This window comes from Chionomys nivalis, chromosome 17 (genome assembly GCF_950005125.1).
Source record: "Chionomys nivalis chromosome 17, mChiNiv1.1, whole genome shotgun sequence".
NCBI classification, from domain to species: domain Eukaryota; kingdom Metazoa; phylum Chordata; class Mammalia; order Rodentia; family Cricetidae; genus Chionomys; species Chionomys nivalis.
Window position 1 is genome coordinate 11250318 of NC_080102.1, and position 12788 is coordinate 11263105.

The following is a 12788-nucleotide window of genomic DNA, read 5'->3' on the forward strand; positions in this document are numbered from 1 at the left end:
CCCTTGTTCTTTCAGACAGTCTGTGATTTAGCACTCTGTTTAATGCACATTGTCTCTATCCTTTAAATTGAGAGTAACTGCTTGGTTTCTGCTATTCTAGATGACAGCACTGGAATCAACACTTGAGAAACCTTTACACTAATATACCTAGAAATATTTACTATACAGGCAGTCTTTTTAAATTAGTACAACATTATTTTCCTTCCTAATAAATCTAGATGAATACTGAGTACACTATGATAATTGAGAACCATTACATTATATATTCCTGGAATATTTCAAATGATATCACCAAGAAAAAATTAGTAACTATTTATTATCCTGCTATTAGTGGGTTACTAGCTTCTGAGAAAATGTTTTGAAGATGAAGACCAAACAACTGCACTCTTCTATAGGAATCTCATTCTCAAAAAGAATAAAGAATTTACAAGGATAGATCCAATTAAATGATAATTAAATGTCTTTGCCACATCGAAGTTGGAAAGATTGAATTGACGGCAAAACTCAAGAAAAAATATATTCTAGCAAATGATTGATTTGAATTAATGTTACAATCTACTTTGATATGATTATAGATATAACAATAGGAATATCTAAATATCTTTGCTACTAATACATTTTATCAGCAGTCAATTGTCTTGGGTTTATCTAAAAGTCAATGAAGAACTAAAAATAAGTGTGCTACTTTTTACTTAATAAATTCACTTTAACTTTCTTCAAGAAAAAAAGTTTTTATATTACTAGAATATATTTCATTTTTATACAGGATCAAGAAGATAGTGGTGCCTTTTTAAGAATCAAACAAGCAAGAATCTACATAATAATTATTATTCCCTTTATATAGACATGGAAATAAAGGATGCTGTGTCGATGGCTGAAGGCAAGAACTGACTCTCAAACCTCCGTGCTACCACTGACACCTTTATCTAAATACAGAATAACAATAGTCTATGTAGTCAGACAACACTTTGGATTATGATAAAATTATTATTTCCTATCATTATTTACTCTTTTCCAATTGCAATTTTTGTTTCTTGATGATATGAATTTTAAATAATTAATAATGTCTACTTTTTAATTACATTTTATAATAATATATCTTTGCAACTTCACATAATTTGAAACCCATTACACAAACACATTAGTTATTGTCTTACAGTGCAAAACATTATCTTGTGTTTGCTGCTCTGTAATATGGAAATTTATTTTACAAATATATAGTGAACCTTTAACTGTTACACGATATTGTATTAATTATCTATTCTTTTTAGAGAAACAACTAGTCTCATTTCTTCCTCATGGAAAAATTCAGAAAACCTGATCACATTTTCACTTGCTATGTAATAAGCTTATCCCTACAGAAACAGCACAAAACTCACTAAGTAACTGAATATAATAATTCTGAAAATTTGTGTTACATAAAAGCTCTACTGATATGATGAAGAAATACCATTTTGAAGAGAACATTTTGTGGAAAGTTCAAGCATCTACATTAAAAGCAATGTCCCATGATTCAGAATACGAATGATGTAATCGTGAAGGGAAGAATACCCTACACAACGCATAACCGAACTCAACGCCGCACTGCTCTGCTCTCCTGAAGAGTGTAAAGAGAAACCGTGTGACTTTACTCTGCTCACAGAAGGACTGCCATATGCTCTGAGAACTGCATACAAGAATGGCAGCTTGTTGCAAAATGGGTGAAATGCCTTGAAATAATTCCGAAGACGATAAAAATGTCTTTAACACAGGACTGTTTTCCTCTGCTTTAAAAGGCAGAGAAGTTTCTTCGGTATCAATTTCAAGCATCAGTCACTTTGTATATTTTACCAAGAAAAAAAAACATGGCATGTGTTGGTGACCACCTCTTTCACAGGTAAATTAATGTCTGGTGACAGTTTGAGAAGAAGCTGATAACTGCTTGAGAAGAAGTAAAACATAAGTATTTTAATTTCTTGTCTAAAGTTAGCGTCTTCAATTTATTAAGATTTAATTGTGTGTTCTATTTTTCTCCCACTTTCCCCTCTCTCCTCTCTTCCCTTTCCCTGGCCCCATCTCCTGTCTATCCCCACCACCCATCTACTCCTTTTCCCTACAGAAATAGGTAGGCTTCGCATCAGATTCCACAGAGCTTTCCACCTCAAGTTGAGGCAGGACCAAGAACTTCCCTCTGAAATAAGGAAGGACGAAGCCTCCCTTCATGGGGAATAGGATACAAAAAAGCCGATTTATGCTCCAGGGACAGGTCCTGATCCCACTGCTAGGGGTTCCACAAATAGACATTTGTCACCTACATGTAGAGAGCCTGTGTTTGTCCCATGCAGGCTCCCTAGCTGTAGGTTCGGGGATTAAGAGTCAGTGAGCTCCCAAGAGCTCAGGTCACGTCTCTCCTTGGGTTCCTCTGTCATATGTTTGCTCCCATTGTTCTTGTAATCCCTCTTCCCTCTCTTCAACTGGACTTTTGGAGCTCAGTCCAGCGCTTGGCTGTGGATCTCTGCATCTGCTTTCATCTGTTACTGAAGAAAAAGGCTCTCTGAACATGAGGCTTCAGGTTGGTCGAGTTGGGGAGGCAGGGAAGGGGAGAATAATGAAAGAGACATTTGATAGAGGGAGCCATTTTGGGGTTAAGGAGAAACGTTCTGCCAGGGAAACTCCCAGGAATCCTCAAGGATGACCCCTGCTAAGACTCTAAGCAAAAGTGAAGAGGGTGCCTGAACTGGCCTTCTCCTGGAATCAGATTGGAGATTACCTTAATTGTACATTTTGCTTTTGAGACAGAGAATGGCTAGGTTTTCCACTTTCGAGGAAAGTAACTACACAACCTTCAACAAATCCTCCTGTCTCAACCTCCCCAGTGCTGGGGTTACACTCGTTCACAGCCATTCTTAGGGACCCATTTTTCTACGATCAATTCAGCAAACACTATTATCTCCCATTTTTGCCTATTTTATACAAAGCAACAAATTGTACGCTAATATAAAAATAAACCAAACAAATCAAAAGAATTAATTATTATTGGGTATATTGAGGTGTACAAAAATCTAAAAAAAGGGCCAGTAAAAAATAGCATTTTATGAGACAATGGGGTTATTTCAGTAATGTAGTCTACCCTAAAGTCCTCCTCTAAGATATATAAAAAGATGGTTCATCCAAATTAATAAATTCGGCATAAATCAAGTGCATGCTTTGAGTTATGAGTAACACTGGATAAGAATATTAATTAATACTCACAAAGTATTCATATTAAAATGAAATAACTCTCAGTACCTAATACTGTCATAAGTTCCATTGACAGTCAGAATATTTCATGTAACAACATTAAAATGTTCCTAAACATTTTTCTTTTATTTCACCCAGGCATCATTTTCTAAGCAAATTTTAAGATATTAGAAATACAAGAACATGTTTAGTGTTATGAATGATGTTGCTTTGATAATATCATAAACATGATGAAACAAGGAAATAGAACAGAAGACGGGTGTGATATACAGTCTACAATTATGTGCTTAAATAAGATATCAGGATGGTTCTGAGCATAGAATTTTAGATCACACAAAACAACACAGAACACAATTTTCCACATAAAAATGCAAACAGAAAATGGCAAGAGAAAAAAATAAGAAAAACAAAAAAAGATAAATACTTTTAGGTAATGCTATCCAAAAATTGAAAATTCTGTTTGTTACATGTATTTTACTATACTAATATCAAACTTTTTGTATTCAAAATATCAAATAGAAAGGAAAAAATATCTAAACATTGAAAAATTTAAATATTATGAAAAAATTGCAAAATATAAAAGAAATAAAAAAGGAAAAAATACCAAGGAGACTTATAATACAAAAATCATATATAAACAATTTTTGTTATACACTCTCCCTCCTTTGTTATTTATGCTTTCAAATTGTTTTAAAATCAATGTTATTCAGTATCAGAAGATATGACCTGGGAACTCAAGCAAGTGAAAGCATTTGACTACAAAAATACAAGATTTATATGTGTATTGAGTACATTAGTATGATAACATTTTTGTGTATTGTCATTATATTTTGTTATAATCTATAAGTTAGCCTTTCAGTATTTTAAACCATGTTAAGAGATGGGAAAGTATTTCTTCATTTCTTTTTTTTTAAACATAATAGCACATTAAAAACAATGTCTGCAGGTGGAGAATGTAAGATAAAATTCAAAACTATACACGAAAATTTGACTGCTGTAATCTCACTATTCATCAATTTGCAAATTTATTTTCTTATGAAATTACAATGGATGTAAGGGTTATTTTAAAGAACTACCTGGATTATTGTCATGAGTACAGCATGATCCTATTTTACCAATGTTATAATATTTGAACTGAGGACAAGATTTCAGAATGAGTTGATAGAATAGTACTGGTATATGTTTCTGTCTCCACATGATAATTATATTCCTATTAAATATCCCCACCATAACCTTAAACTTTGAAATTTAGAAGAACAGATAGCAGTGCAACACTTTCAAGTCACCTCCTCCCTTGGAACACGCTAGTTTGAAAATCGATCCACACTGAATTTTGAGAACCCTAGACTAATATGTAGATGCCAAGTCACCAGTAACTGTTATTTGTATATTTTTAAGTCTGTTTTTCTTATTTACTTAAATTTCATGAAAAATTTTTCTGTTCTCTCTGTCTCTGTCTCTGTCTGTGTGTGTGTGTGTGTGTGTGTGTGTGTGTGTGTGTGTGTGTAAGTCCTGGTTTTTCTCTGTATTCCTGAAAGGCTGAAACTCACTCTGTAGACTAGGCAAGCCTTTAACTCACAAGTATTCGCCTGCTGACCTCTACCTCCACAGTGCTGGGATTAAAGTCATGAAACACCACCTCCTGGCTGTTACTTTTCCATTAGATTATATTATCTCCCATTTAATTCTGCTGCCAATGAACTAGATTCTTTCAATGGATGTTTCAGGCCAAATATTCAATTACTCCCCATCATCCACCTCATCTGTGTCATTCTTCTCTTGTGTGCTGATGCCTGGAATACTAAATACAACTTTTCGTTTTCCCTCAACTGAGACTGAAACACTAGGTGATGCATGAGCTCAGACTTTGCCTTATTTTCCACTTTGTTTCGAGGGCAATGCAGAGCGATTGATTCTATGACCATGGTGATCTCATTTGTGGGCTTCAGGTCTCATTTTCAGTTTTGTAACTCCAACAGGCCTTCACTGATTTCCCAAGTCAAAATGGCCAACGTTTCTCATGCAGCTCATTTATGATTTCAGCACAGCATCTATAACTAGCAGATTATTACTCAATGCCTTTTTCATGTCTAATATGAACTTAATGAAGAAGGGTTATTTTCACTTTTCTTCAATACTATATATTCTATATGAAGAAAGAAAAGTGGAAAGAAAATAATGGAAAGGAGGAAAAAGAGGGAAAGAGTAAGCAGCAGATAAAAGAAAAAACAGTGAAATGGACAGAAAATGAATAGAAAACGAGAAAGATGAAAATCAAATAAAAACAAAATATATGTTCAGAAAATAAGTTTAAGTAAATGAATGAGTAATTAAATATAGTGGAACATAGTAGTGAAGAAAGTAGAAAAACCAGTCTAATCGAGCTTTAGGAATAATCTGTACTAAAAGAAAAGCTACAGTTGAATCCTAATTAGACAGTTTGGGGAATTTTAGGCACAGATGTTATTGGGCCCTAGGAAAATACACACAAAGCTGATTTTATACACATGAGACAAACACAGAGTAAATTCTTAGATTTTTTATGATAGCAATAACCTCTTCCATTCTTGTTTGTAAAACAGTTATTAATTTAAATATTGAGAAAATAAGCACATATTATCTCAACAACCAAGACAAACAGAGCATGATGAATGATATGTAAATTAATATGTGATATTATCAGATGTATCAGATGTCACAAACAATTTCAGAATAAAAAAGGACTATAATCTTGCATCATGGAAGGATTATTTGAAATGCTTTTGGAATATACAATTTGTCTTTTCTTCACCCTGACTTTGGAAATCTGCTATTTTACACTTGCCAGCTTATTGATTGGTGTGTGGGTGTGTGTGGGTGTGTGTGTACACTTGCACACGAGTGTGTCCTAGTGAGCATTTTTATGTCAGTTGAGAAATTTTCTATCTACTTCCACCGTGTGTTTTCTCCTCATTAAACCCAGGGACTGTAAGCTTTTTACTCGCCCGCTATCTCACCGCAATCTGTCTGAACATTTGATTTCTCACATTGTGAATTAGGAGTATGCAAAAGCAGCTGCTATATGATTTTAAAAATGCTAGAATAGACTTCCTCACACAAATTTTCTCTTAACTTTTGTTCTAACACTAAGACACATCACACAAGAGACATCACACAGGACAGATGATTTTACACTCATCTTCATCTAGATATTTAATCATTTTTGAGTTTTCCTTTTCTTATAATTGACAAATCCTCCTTCTGTACCACTATATCCATGCAACACTTTTCTTGAAAATTCAGTTAATATCTAATATTCATCCCAATGACATCATCCCATAATTGGCAATAGGTAAAACTTGCAATAAAAGTTTACTAACTGACTCTTGGATGGACATTACTCCGTACCCATCAAAACTAAATCAAAGAATTTATAAAGTAAATTTATCCTGGATGGACATTACTCCGTATCCATCAAAACTCAGTCAAAAAATTTATAAAGTAAATTAATCAATGTGATGATGTCAATGAGAGTTAAACCATAGCAAACCTAAACAATATGTTGTATACTCTGCAAAAAGTTAGCAAAACATATGAAAACACTACTAATTACCTGAAAATATTTAAAGTATATTTACAAGAGATCATATAATTTAATGGCATGCACATATTTAGCATCAAATAATTATTTGACACAGATGATGGTCTGTCTTAAAAAAGATGCTAAAGCTTTGTATTACATCAAACTCATTCTCTAAATAGACCTGTATTTTTAAGTTCCTGTGTTTGGGAGTCTGGCCTCGCAGAGATTTAAACAGCAAGCACTGGGCCTACTTAGGTCTGCACCAAGAACTCTGCTTTTCTGCTAACGTTGTTAGGCTGGGTGTTCTTTTGAGACTTCTAATAGTGGGAGTGGTGTATTTCTGACTCTTTTGCCTACAACTGAGACTCTTTTCCTCCTTCTAGATTGCCTTGTCCAGCTTAATTATGAGGACTTTTTTCTTGTCTTACTGGATACTATTTCGTCTTAGCTGTCTGCCTTTTGAAAATATGGTGTTTTCTGAAGAGGAAATAGAGAAGGAGCAGGTGTATGTGTGTAGGGGAGAAATGCGGGGAAGGCTAGAAAGAGGGGAGTGGAGGTTGGATAAACCATGTTGGGATGTGTTGTATGAGAGAAGAATCTACTTTAAATATTTTTAAAAAAATGTCAGGCGCTTGAATATTTTATTTGAATCTTATATATGTTTATAAGAACTTACTTGAAATGCAAGTTACAAGCAAAAATTTCTGTTTGTTTTTAATGTAATTGCTTAACTCACTGAATATGATTCTTAAATAAGCATACTTCTCTTAAAGCTAAAATAAAAGTAGCCTTTTTTATCAAGAGAGTAATATTTAAACTGCATTTTCTTTTCAGCTTTAGTTTTGTTAGGAAGTCTGCTTCATAGTCATCCTCAGTGATAGACAACAAACAGTAATTTTATAAAAATATAACACCCTATGGATATGAAACACTATTGTTAAATGAACTGTGAAAGAGTCACTGTTCTCTGCAAAGCCAACATTGGTGATGTCTAGAAACCTTGTACAAATATTTCACTCCACACATTGTTGAAGTCATCTTGTTAATTTATACTAGGAAGTTCAAAAAAGATTAATGATCATTCTGGCTTTGTAGAGACAACACCCTTGGTTGAAAGATACAGATATTTTCATTATAAAAGTTACAGTCATCACGAATGTTCATTAAGGAATGACATTAATTACCTTTATATGAAAAATAGATATCATTATGTTATAGTCTCTAAGAAATATAATATTAAAATGAATGAATGCTGTATAATATTATATGTCAAATTTATTGTTACTACGGTATGGCTGATCATTTCTTGTTCAAAAATACCCAACTATTTTTATTATCTACTATTAAATTCTATTTAAAATGTTGATCTTATACAGTCTTATATTCTGTATAATCGATAATCTCAATATACTGTTTTCTAAAATGAATACTGCATAAATTAATGAGAATGAATGAATAGTACTCAGTTGATATGAGTTCTAGGTTCTCCTTTAGCCTCTCCAAAAAAGTAATCTATAAAATTATGGTGTGATAATACATTATCTGAGATTTAAATAATAGAAGAAAAAAGCAGATATTGTGTGTTTTACTATATAGTTACATATTTAAGCTTTCATTGAGGTAAATTCTTAGTTGTTTTTCTTTAGTTCATAGTGGTTTAGAGTTAGTTCTACAGAGAATTATGTATATATATCTTATAATCAAATTAAATAATTCTAGTAATTGTGACTATTTAAATGTTATTTAATTAAAATATATGATTTTTTAATAAAATGTCACATATTTTAGTTTATTTAGATTAATATCATCTTCCTTTAAACTCAGTTTAACAATTTTAAACTGGTTTTGGATTTATACTTCTATTCATCACAAATATCCACTGAGAGTATTTCCTATAGGTGCAACTAAGGTAACACAATTACAAACTTTCAACTTCTAATCTATCTTCTAGTATTAGTTCAAGAATGAATTCCATTTGACTTGAGTCTTTGACTTTTATTTCCAAGTACTTTTTATTCGTTCACTTGCTTCTATATCTTTTATAATACTGTAATGAAAATGTTTTTTAAGTTGAATTTCAGTTATTTCAAATATATAGAGAGACGATTTAGCCAGTGATTGATAGGGTAAATTAAAAAGAAGGAGATGTTTGGGGAGGTCAGGGTAAATAAAACACTAGAGAAGGTGAACTAGTCTGTGGCATAGACTGTACTGATCACATACTGTTCAGTAAAATTCTACAGATTTAAATGTTATGATAATAATAAAACCACTAGCATATGTTAAAAACTTAGTCTGAAATTGTTTTTCTTAATTTTTTTAAAAAATATATTCCTCTAAGGCAGCAGGACTAGTTTATTTGTTGTGGCAATGGTCTCAAACTCATTATTTTAAATCAGAAAGCTAAACAAGGAGAACAGAATGATGTCTCAAAGTAAATTTCTGTGCTTTGAATTCAGTGCTCCCATAGAATTTCGGTTACTTATATTAATCTGAAAGTACACTAAATTACATAGGAAAAGCATTTGGAATTTGTTCCTAGGGGGAGAGTATAATGATGATTGGTAAATACCTGTTTTTTAACTATCCATTAATTTAAAAAATATTATTTATAGACAAGAAACTTAACTTTTCATATATATATATATATATATATATATATATATATATATATATATTCACTTAAGTCCCCTACAACCAAGTGTTCATTACCAAACTAAATTTAAGCTTTTACAGTTTTGCTGTGTTCTGAAGTACTATGAAAAGTACTATGAAGTACTATGAAAAGACACTTCGATTTATTTGAACAGTTGTAAAAGGATATACAAATATCTACTAATGATTTTAAAATTGACCAAAATAAATTAATTGCAATATGTGTACAAAAATGCAACGAGAAATAGAAAATTTTTATAGTACTAAACATTATTAATTTATGAACATTGAAAAACTACACTACATGAAACTTTCCAATGTTTATGCTCTAGGGCATAATTAACCTCAGCTAAATAGCATGTACTGTACCATCTCTGTATGTGTTAAAATAAAATTGATTGACTTTATAATGCATTTCTGTTTAATTAAAGGTATATTTTTGTTTTGAAAATATGTACAAAACCTGTCATAAGGCTTTTCATTCTTAGACATTTGGAATTTGAAGCAATACAGAAATTAGCACCATATTAGTGTGGTTTCATGAGAATATTATTTTCTTTATTACATTTATTTTTAACAAAATAGTTAAAATAGTGACAAAATAAAAAGTGTATTTTTTTTAAAAAAAAGGAACCAAAGTTATGGCAGTATAATGAGCAATACTCACTTTAATTTCAGTAACTTAAGTGAATATTTAATTTTTATTTTAACAGACATTTTCTAGATACATGTATGGTACCAAACTACACTAGTAAAAGCGGATGCAGTAAGATGAAAGAGGATAGTTTCTTGCAGCATTGTATCCTAAGAGTTTCTAAGAATAGACAGGTAAGTCCTATGGTTAGGATTTACCTACACATTACAAAAGCAAGTTATGTCTTGATAATTTAATGTTTCTAGAGATCACAGTTTCATATCAGGAGATGAAATTATAACCATCTAATGCAAATGAAGGATGTGAAGTTACAGAGCCCAGTCACATTGTAAAAAAAAATCTTTTCAAAGAAAGTCTAAAATGACAGTAAAAGACAGGAACAATAATTCACTGTAAGGTGTGTATATTAATGTGTTTATGTATGAATGTATATATGTGTGTGTGTGTGTATTATGTATTTAGAAATATATATGTAATGCACATGTAAGTATGTTATAAATTTGAAAAATTACAGGAAGTGGCCTATGACAGAGTTAGAGAGAAGAAAAGTGGAAAATAGTGCAATTATATTAAAACCATAAAAATAAAATAAATCATTTCTAAATAAATAAATCATTTAAAGTTGATAACAAGCAAAGCGTGGTGTGTTAGCCAAACTCAAAGACAAATCATATTACATTAAAAAGACAGTGAAAGAAAGACAGGGAGAGAAGAAAAGAAAGAAGGAAGGAAGGAAGGAAGGAAGGAAGGAAGGAAGGAAGGAAGGAAGGAAGGAAGGAAGGAAGAAAGAAAGCTGCAGTGTTTATAAGAGTTTCATGAGATAAATTTTGAGACTGAAATAATATTCAGCTTATAAGTTCCCATGCCATCATTAAGTGTGGGCCCGATAGGGGCTGTCCTATAAAGGAAACTATAGAGAATGGAGAAGAATGTGAACAGTTTGGATTGTATTAATTCTTATTGCAATGATTTATATATACATTCAGTAACGTGTTTCTAACATTGTATAAAATATCAGTACACCAGTTTTCTCTGTGAACTAGTACGAAGAACTTTTTGAAGGCAGACGACATGTAATACATGGCTCCATTAACATGGAATTTCTCAGGAAGCACTCAGGTGTTTAGTATGAACTAGAAGAATTTCTTTTTAAAGACCAAGCCTTTGACATCCACCAACCCCAATTTAGATATTTATACCTGCTAGGAATCATATCACTGAAAACTGTTTAGTGTCAGAAAATGTAGCTGTTATTTTAGGGCTTGTCAAAACCCTGGTTCCTGTAGAATAACAGGAGTGATGCACATTTAAAGGAATATTCATGGCCGATGTGTGCCTTATCCTATCAGCAACATTTTCTAAAGCTAACAAATTCAATGGATAAACAGAATCAGATATGTTTTTAGATACTGGAGTTAACAGTCGGACCAGTATCATTGAATTTAATTGGGTACAAATATAAGAACTAAATGGATGAAAATAATAATTAATAAAAGAACACTTAAATGCCTTCTGCATAATCTTTTTCTATTGCGGCAACACAAAAATCATGAAGACTATTTACCATAGAGCGAGTCCTGTATAAAATCATCATTTAAAAATAAACATAGGTAGGAAACAAGTCTTTTAAACACTACTAAAAGATTCCAACAGCAGCTGATACATGGCTTCAAATCTATCATGGTAAACATCTTGACGTTAAAATTTATATGAGTAGATTTACTTTATATAAGCAACCAGTTTTCAACAAATACTTACTGTCAGTATTTACTGAGTTTTCAATTTTAAATCTGAGTAGCAACTAAGCTAGCATATAAAAACGATTGGTTTGTAAATCTATAGTTTTTCACAAAATGTATTGATAAATTTGGGCAAAAGTTAATTTTCATAACTGTTTATAGAGAAACAAACTTTAAGTGACCTTGTTTCCTCTTTTGAGTGATATACCTATTATGGCTAACTTTATTCCTAGTAATAAGAATTTTGGGATAACTTAAATATATTTTTAGTATCATGTTTTTCTTTTATGAGTAGCAATATTCATGGGAAAATGTGAATAGAGAAAAAGGATAATCTTAATAGAATGCTTTAGATGAAATTGCTATGTGATAAAAATTTTACTTTAGATTATGATTTTAAGAACCATTGCAAGTACTTCCAGGATAAATTCACATGGAAATAAATGTTTATTGGAGATGTGGTTCGCTGGATTTTCTATCCTAAGCACTTATGTCACAAGATATTGATTTCTGTGTGTCTTCAGTATTGGTATTAAAAAGTGCATATATCATGATCTGCATACAACACACACAGGCACACTACATACACCACATGCAGATGAAAGAACATGTGTGAGTCTGAGAAGGAAAATGGGATGTAACATCTATTATATTTTCAATGTGTTCAATAGATATATTTTTCCAATCATCCACATCCTGATAGAAATTATCTTTTTATTTTTGATACTACTACGAGTTTTTTCTCTGTATTTAAGCATTATGTTGTTTAGAAACCTAAAAATCTGTCTCCTGTTTTCTGCAACTTTTGAAAAGTTGCCTGTATTAATTGAGGTGAAATTTTAATACATAAAATTTACTTTTTCTTAAAAATACAATGTAAATTAATTGTTATTTTTGATTCTTAATATCACCCATTGCTGTTATTTTTTGAAAATTAAAACAAAGCGATTTATATATG

At 31.6% G+C, this 12788-nt stretch overlaps 1 protein-coding gene across 1 annotated transcript in view; it reads right to left on the reverse strand.

The window, feature by feature from the left end:
• Positions 1-12788, reverse strand: part of Csmd3 (CUB and Sushi multiple domains 3) — a 916841-nt gene that overhangs the window by 566344 nt on the left and 337709 nt on the right. The window lies entirely within an intron of this gene.